Here is an 8,579-nt window from a genome sequence, read left to right as displayed (position 1 = left end):
CTGGATGTTTTCAGAGAATGGTTGAATCCGTGGATGCAGAACCAATGAATATGGAGGGCTGACTGTCCTATGTGTCAGGTGCTCTGCTAGATACTGGCCATAGAGCAGTGAACAAGACGAGGAGCCCATCTCATTGGAGGTTATGTTCTAATAGGGAGAGACAATGAAGGGATGATGAACCAATCAGTATATCATATCAAGGTCAGTGGAGGGCCAGATATGATCTATTTATTCTCAGCCCCATTCCCTCACTTCCTCTTCCCAGTGGTGACAAAAAAGCAATGGTGATGATGAAATAGCAGTAATAGCTGCCATCTGCTGATGGCTCACCCTGCGCTGGGCATTTTACTTGCGTGACTCATTGTACCATCACAATAGCTCTCCAAGGCTGTGCCGTCATTACCCAATTTTACAGTTGCAGAGAAGCTAAATAACTCACCCAGGGTCACACAGCTGGTAAGTCAGGACTGCAAGAGATTCAAACCCAGGTTCTTTGGACTCCCGTGCTTCCGGCACACCCTCTCCCCAATCTTTGTGTGACTTATGCTTGCCACACACCTTTGTGCAAACCCTCAGCTTCCAACACGTCTTCTCCTTTTAGTAGCTATTATTTACAAAAAGCCTCTTAAAAGTGCCAGCTATTGCATGTATGTTATTGCCTTTAATCCTCTAAAGAACTCCTAAGGGTAGGTATCTTAGGGATAAGGAAATGGAATCTCAGAGAGGTTAAATACTTGTCTCTTGTCACATCAATAGAAAAGAACAGGGCTGGGATTGAAGCTTTGGTCCGCCTGACTCCAAATGTCATGTTCTTTCATCACCTCACATTGATTCGGCATCTGGCAAATTCCTACACGTCTATCAAGACCCATTGTAAATGCAGCCTCTTCATGAAATCATCCCTGACTCTCTGAGGCATAACTTTTTCCTCTTCTGTATTCCCACTGTCCCTTTCATGTAATATTAGTTTGTGATGATCTGTTTACGTCTGCAACTTTCTCTCTAGGCAGTGAGCCCCCTGAAGGTGCGGCGTGCCGGGCTGTCCTCCACTGATCACAGTCTTGCCTCTTTCTCCAGAGATTAGGGCTCTGTGCATTTCATTTCAGATTTTAAACTAATTTGTTAGCCTATTCGTCCATGTATTTATGCTATTTACTATGAATCCAATTAGCATGGAGTGAGGGCAGTTCCAGTGGAGCTTAAGGTCAAGTCCAACCTTAGCAACACTGCAGACTCTACCTTCGGCCACTCGTTACCTCCTTTAACACTGCCCCCTAGGAGTCCTGTTCTGTTGCCCAGGCTGGAGTGCAGTGGAGTGATCTCAGCTTGCTGCAATCTCTGCCTCCTGGTTCAAGAGATTCTCCTGCCTCAGTTTCCTGAGCAGCTGGGACAGGCATATAGCACCATGCCTTGCTAATTTTTGTATTTTTAGTAGAGACGGGTTTCATGTTGGCCAGGCTGGTCTTGAACTCCTGATCTTATGTGATTTGCCTGCCTCAGCCTCCCAAAGTGCTGGGATTACAGGCGTGAGCCACCGCGCCTGCTCTATCTGGCTGTTTCTTTCCACTGTTATTAGGAGCACTGCCTGACAAACATTTACCCTGTGGGAGCCTGGAAGCCCCAGGTTCTTAGGGACCTGTACTGAATACTGAAATCATTAAGAGTGAAATTTTAATTCCCTGCACTTCGAGCTGTGGTACAATTTTTGCGGTCTCTTTTCTCTATAGAACATATTAAAATTATATTGTATGATTGTATTGGTATAAAGAGAAATATTATCAAGGGCAGATCATATTCTTGTGTTCTGATTTATTTACTGTGGGAAGTAAGTTTCCTTTCTTGTTAAAGAATAAATCATAAGTGTGCTAATAACTCTGTTAAGCCCTATCCTATGTAGCTGTTAGACATGCTTATAGGCACATAGTATATTCTATGTCCTTGTACTGTAACCAGAATATCTGTGCTGGATGTGCTCACAGGCATGTCCCAGCTTGCAGCCTATGCCCCTTACCTGTTTAGTAAAGTTTTCAGCTAACACTATGCCCTTGGCCCACAATACCAGTAGGGGCCTGCAAAAATGCTTTAACCTTTTTTAAATCAGAAGAGCAGGCTGGGCTCAGTGGCTCTTACCTGTAATTCCAGCACTTTGGGAGGTTTAGGTGGGCAAATCTCTTGAGCGCACAAGTTTGAGACCGGCATGGGCAACACGGTGAAACCCTATCTCTACAAAGAATACAAGAATTCGCTGGATGCGGTGGTGCAGCTACTCAGAAGGTTGTAGTCCCAGCTACTCAGAAGGTTGAGGTAGGAGAATGGTTTGAGCCTGGGAGGCAGAGGTTTCAGTGAGCCAAGATGGTGCCACTGCATTCCAGCCTGGGCAATAGAGCCTGACCTTGTCTCAAAAATTAAAAAAAAATTAACGGTAATAAATGTTGGAAACAGATGCTTGGTACCTCAAAGGAAAATTAGCACTGAGACAAAGGGTCTCTCAGCTAGTCATCTTGCCACAAGAGTACAATGAACAAAGGAAAAGCAGATATATTTATCCCTTACGCATTTGGGGTTGTCCTTACTGCTGTGTCTGATCTCTGTTAGTTGGAGCCAGACCTGTGGAGTGGGAAGCAGTAGTCTAATTTGGATCTGCCTATCTCCAAAGCCTGTTCTACCCCGTCCTCTGCCTGAAGGATTTTTTAGGATGACTTGAGCCTTTTGTTCTGTGGTATAGTGTGAATATTTGTCCCCTCCAAATTTCCAGTTGAAAGTTGATCCCCGGTGTTGGAGGCGGAGCCTAAACACTGGGGAGTGTCTGAGTCAGGGGGTGAGTCTCTCATGAACGTCTTAGTGCAATCCTCATCTTCATAGCAATGAGTGAGCTCTCGCTCTGTTAATTCACGTGAGATCTGATTGTTAAAGAGCCTGGGACCTCCTCCCCCACTCTCTCTCTCTTGCTCCTCTCTCATCATAAGACACGCCTGCTCCCCTTTCCCTTCCATCATGAATGAAAGCTTCTTGAAGCCTCACCAAGCGCATGCTGGTGCCATGCTTCTTGTACACTCTGCAGAACAGTGAGTCATACCAACCTTGTTCCTTATATATTACCCAGTCTCAGGTCTTCCCTTATAGTAATACAAAATGGACAAATACATCCAGTACTTTGGTTGGGAAGATTTCAAGGCCAGGTTTCTCAGATGGCCTGGCTGGGAATCTGGTCCAGCCCATGAAGACCCCAGTGAGACCCATTCCTCCTTTAATCTAGTGATGCGCCTAGATTAAGGCCACCTAGATTGTCCCTTGGGCTTCTGGCCAGCTCAGCAGAAACCATTCCTCCTCCCTGGTGCCTGATGCCTGACCTGGCTTCCACGTCTTTTTTGTTCCCAGCATGGGTTAGGGGCAGAAGTTCCATATTCATTTACATGGTCCCTTGTTCAGTGCTGCCCTCTCTCACGACACTCCAGGCTGCCTGAAGACAGGATGGCTCCTGGGTCTTTTTATTCACTGCTATCCCAGTGCCTGACACACAGAGGTGCTAAGAATGACAAATGCCTGAGCAAGGTTGTCTGTTGGCTCTGGACCCCTCTCCTTGCTCCTGCAAGGAAGCACAGCTATGCTGAAGGGGTTAGAATTTGTAACACAGCAGACTAGAACAGGAGGCACGGGCCCCAAACACTTGGCCGGCCTCCCAGCATCAGAGATCATGCCACTGTCTCCACGAACCTGCCCCACCTCTAAAGTCCCCTCTAAGACAGCCCTTAGAGGTGGGGCAGGTTCGTGGAGACAGTGGCATGATCTCTGATGCTGGGAGGCCGGCCAAGTGTTTGTCAGAGAGCATAGGGCAGGCCCAGGTGATTATCTAGGATCCAGGGGCTTAAGAAAGTGGCAAAAGGTGTTTTGTTAGGTGGACAGACAATAGAAGCAGGGTGTGCCCAGTGGCCTGGTAAGTTGGCATCATCCTGCCTGGTGTGGCTCCTGTGGTGGGTCCTACTTTCCCTGTGTGTCGGGACTGCCCACCATAGGTCAGCATTGGAAGTTGTGGGGGCCCAAACTTTCCCTGAGTCTGCCCCTTCCTCCTCTCTCATGAGCCCTTGACTTCACACTGCCCTCGCTCACCTCCATCCTCTCCTCTTTCTGCAGATTGGCTGTGCCAACCCATCAACCTCATGCTTCCGTCAGAGTCCAGGCCACTTTTTTCAGCTCAGCCCATCCATATACTCTTGACTCCGACCAGCTCCAGGGACCCTTTCTCCTTTAGTACTGACAACATAAGCAGCTTCCAACCTCAGCAAGATTAGAAGATGCCTGGGTTCACAGGGGAGGGGACAATGTTTGAGAATTGGGCACTAGTGGGACAGGCTCCTGCATAGATCCTAAATAGAGGAGAGTTAGGCCAAAGGTGTGGAAATTTGTATCACAGAGGCTGTACCAGGATGAGTAGGCCCCAAACTAGGCAGCCTGTAGGGGTGGGGCAGCTGCGTGGAGATGGTGACCGGATCTCTCAACACAACTAAGGCAACTCAGGCAAAGGGACTCAGAGTGAAACCTTCACCAGTGGGGAGAATAGGCCAGAGCCAAAAGCAGGGCCCACATCCAGGCTGATGATGCTGAAAGAGGCAGGTCAGCAGCTCCCTCTCAGAACACTTCTGAAGTTCTCTAGAAATGCAGAGTTCCAGGCCCACCTATAGAGCTTCTCATTCAGAAGGACTGAGATGGAGCCTCAGGCTCAGAAGACTCTGCATCGAAAAACCCCTTAAGCACTGACCTCAAATGCCTCCCAATCAAGGACACGAAGGGACCCACAGCTGGAGCTGGGCATGCAGGAGATTTGGGAAAGGGAGAGTCAAATAACCCCAGAATGAAGGAGAACCTTCCAGAATGCCCTCATGATGGAGAAGAAAAAGAAAAAAAGGAAATGTGATTCAGATGTTCTGTACCTTTAACTTAGACTTGGAGGCAGGTGTTACTTTTCTCCAGTAACATGACTTTAAACAAATCATTTTCAATAACTATCTCCATTCTCCTTCTCACCAACCCCACACCTGTGGCATATTTGTGTGCCAGCAAATGTTAAGTAACGCCCTTCTCACGTATCCCGTCATCAGTTGATCGGTTGGGGCTACATCTCTACGGGAGTGTTTGGTAGGCTATCCAATTATGGGTCCCCTAGAAATGGACTCTGAGCTTCAGGATAGAGTGTGATCAGGGGGCTGCTGAGCGTGTAATCATTTCAGTCAGATGTTTTGGCCTTGTAAAAGCTCCTGGAGGAAAGGGAGGGCCTGTCATGCATCCTGCTTCTTGAGTCCTAGAAAATTAACTGCTGGGATTGCATACCCTTTGGGCAGGCTGTAAACTGGACACATGGCCACTCACACAAGATTTCTGCTTCCTCATCCTCTCCAGGTAGCAGATGTCCCCTGTGTCCCAAAACTCCTGTGATGGCATCAGAGGAGCTGCTCCTGAAGTCCTCCAAGCAATTCCTGTGGACAGCAAGCATACCAGACAGCTTCAGACGGGCTTGCCCCTCTCAGGGCATGATTGCATTCATTGGGATAGGAATGGCCTTAGATAAAGGCCATTTTATTCCTGAAGGAAGAAGAGGGCTTTGTGGAAAACAAACCCAGAACTGTGTGGAAAGAGGCCCGACCTCCTCCCAAACCCCAGCTTGGTTCACCCTCTGGAGCTGGCTCTTTAGTTCAGGGATGTAATTGTGTTTGCTTAGTGGCAAAAGATGTGTTTTAAGGTAGCCAAAAAGGTGAGTTAAAAGTTTGGTTAATTACAGTCATCAAGTGGATTTTCTTGGCAACATGCAAGTTCTCTGCATGGGGACTGAATCACAGATACCATGTTCAGGAAATGAGTTAATGAACTGTTGGATTCCATTTTAAAAATCCAGATGAAATATGCTGATGATTAAGGCCTGTGGTGTCTTCACCTTATTTATCAGGCCTCCTCAGTCTCCTCCAATCTGTAATGGTCGATCAGGCTTTACTTACATTTCCTATCTTGAGATTTTTGAAGAGTATTGATTAGTTACTTTGTAGAATGCCCCTCGATACGGGGTTTGTCAGATGTTTTCTCGTGATTAGACTGAAGTTATTGTGAAGGACTCCACAGAGATGCTGTGCCTTTTCAATGCGTCACGTCAGGTGGCACATAATGATGGCAGGTGCTGATGGTGAGGTTAACTCTGGTCACTTGATTAATGTAATATCTGCCAGAATTCTTCACTGTAAAGTTACTATCTTTCTCTTTGTAATTACCAAATATTTTGGTGGAGATCCTTTGAGACTGCAAACATTCCTTTTGGCTTGAGCCTTTACATCATTAATTTTAGCATCCGTCAATGGATCTTGCTCATGGCAATTATTACTTTGGTTTTATAATACACACACACACACACACACACACACACACACACACACACGCATTGAGGTGTATTATATTCAAACTGCAAAAAACAAAAGACAAAATCTTGAAGGCAGCTAGAGAAAAAAGGAACATTACATTCACAAGAACAAGAGAGGAGTTACAGCAGACTTCTCCACGAAACCATGCAAGTCAGAAGACAATGGTGTGCCATCTTTAAAGTGCTGATTTTTACAAAATACCTGTCAATACAAAATTCCATATCTATCAAAAACATCTTTCAAAAATAGAGACAAAACAAAGGCTTTCTCAGACAAACAAAAACTGAGGTAACTCACTGTCAGGAAAAAGAAATGTTAAAGAAAGTTCTTTAACATTTTTAAACAATGAGGGAGAGGGAAAATCTTCCACACAGAAGAATTCCAGTTTGTAAATGTAGGGGATCACGGAAATAGAAAGTTACCAGTAGAACACCACAGTAAATAATTTCAAACCTGATTCAAACCACGGTCAATCTGAATCCCAGCCAACTCATACACAAAACAATTATTTATCCCTCTTATTCCAGAAAAGATTAAGAGCAGTTTGAAGATAAGCGTCCTGCCAACTTCTAGCCTAGAAATCTACAATGTGGTTATGAAGGTCAAAGTATTAGAATTATGAACAGGTAAGACTTAAAAACCATAAAATGCTAGCAAGATACAAGATATTACTACAGCCTTTCTAAAACATTTAAAACATTTTACTATGTCAAATGGTTTAATAGCCTCAACTGATACGGAAATAAAAAGACTCAGTGGGAGAGAAAGAAATACTTTGGGGTTTGTGGTTTGGCACAACACTATCACCAGGAGTGGCACCGTTTAATAATCAAGAACCATCCTTGAAACCATGTGGCAAGTGTTCGGTACCAGGTGCAAGAACAAAACAAAATCTTTCACTGCTGGATGCAACATCCCCCTCGCCCCAGCAGGTGGACCATCAGCACCCACCATCTGTGCCTTTCCTGGGGATTCACAAAGCCTCCCCTGAGGCTCATCTCGTTTGAGCCTCTCCACAGCTTTGCAAGGTAGTCAGTGTTGTTACCATTTCCACACGGGGCACAAAGAGGTCAACACACTTGCCCAACTTCTCCCACATTGGAACTATCAGGACTGGTGTTCAAACCCAACTGTTTTGACACCAAGAACTGTTCTTCACCATGTGGTTGGCCAGAGCTCAGAAACTGTGCTTTCTTGGGTATTTTGTTATTTGAATGTTGTTGCCCCAAATGTGGGATGGGTACCAATGATTTGGGTAGAACATGAGATGATTTTAGGGGCCCTCAGGTGTGAAATTAATGAGTCACACAGAAAGTTATTGCTTTTCCAAGACTCTGACAGTCCTTCTGGTTTCGTCACAGAGAAAGTCTCTGCTTGATGCTAGAGTGTCTTTAACACCTTCTTATACTATACAACTCGCTTATACTTCCTGGGAGGCTGAGGTTAGAGGACTGCTTGAGTCCAGGAGGCAAAGGTGGCAGTGAGCCAAGACTGCACTACTGCACTCCAACCTGTGTAATAGAATGAGACCCGTTCTCCAATAAAAAAAGTTTATGCCCATTTTGGATCCTATTTAAAGAAAGTCATGTGTTTTGATATAACATTTCTCTGCAAAAATTGCGTAGTACAACTGACCCTCTAGGAAGACAAGCCTTTGGTATACTGATATTCCTTGGGCTCCTGGCACACCATCAGGGTCTCCAGGAACCTGTGTTGGAGATGCAATCAATTGCTTCACGCCAACTCCTGTGCTAGAAATATGGAGATCATAAATCCCGCAGGTGCTCCTCTTCTCATCCCCACAGCACCTGGTACAGTACAGAGCCCATGAGAAGCTCTGTTTGGGGTCACAGATTCCCAACATGCATTTTGCAGTAGCTCCAGGATGCTTTCCCTTTCAGGGTGATATAGAGACTACTTTAAGACCTCTGACTTTGGAGCCACACAGCGTTAAGTTCCAAGCCCAGCGTTGCTGCTTGTCGAACTTCCATCAGGCACTTCTGGTGTTATAAAGAACATATTATTTGGGTTTGCAAGCTAGAAGGAACGGCAACTGAGCCTGAAGAGGGACCTGTTGAGGAAGGGGTCAAGGCTATGTGGAATAGGGACCAAGAGCCCCAGCTTCACCATCAGGAGGCCTGGGTTCCTTCCCCAGCTGTGCACTATTCACCCCTAAGG

The sequence above is a fragment of the Cebus imitator genome, unplaced genomic scaffold, assembly GCF_001604975.1.
Source record: "Cebus imitator isolate Cc_AM_T3 unplaced genomic scaffold, Cebus_imitator-1.0 Scaffold34, whole genome shotgun sequence".
In the NCBI taxonomy this organism is placed as follows: domain Eukaryota; kingdom Metazoa; phylum Chordata; class Mammalia; order Primates; family Cebidae; genus Cebus; species Cebus imitator.
Note: the sequence above shows the minus strand (reverse complement) of the source record.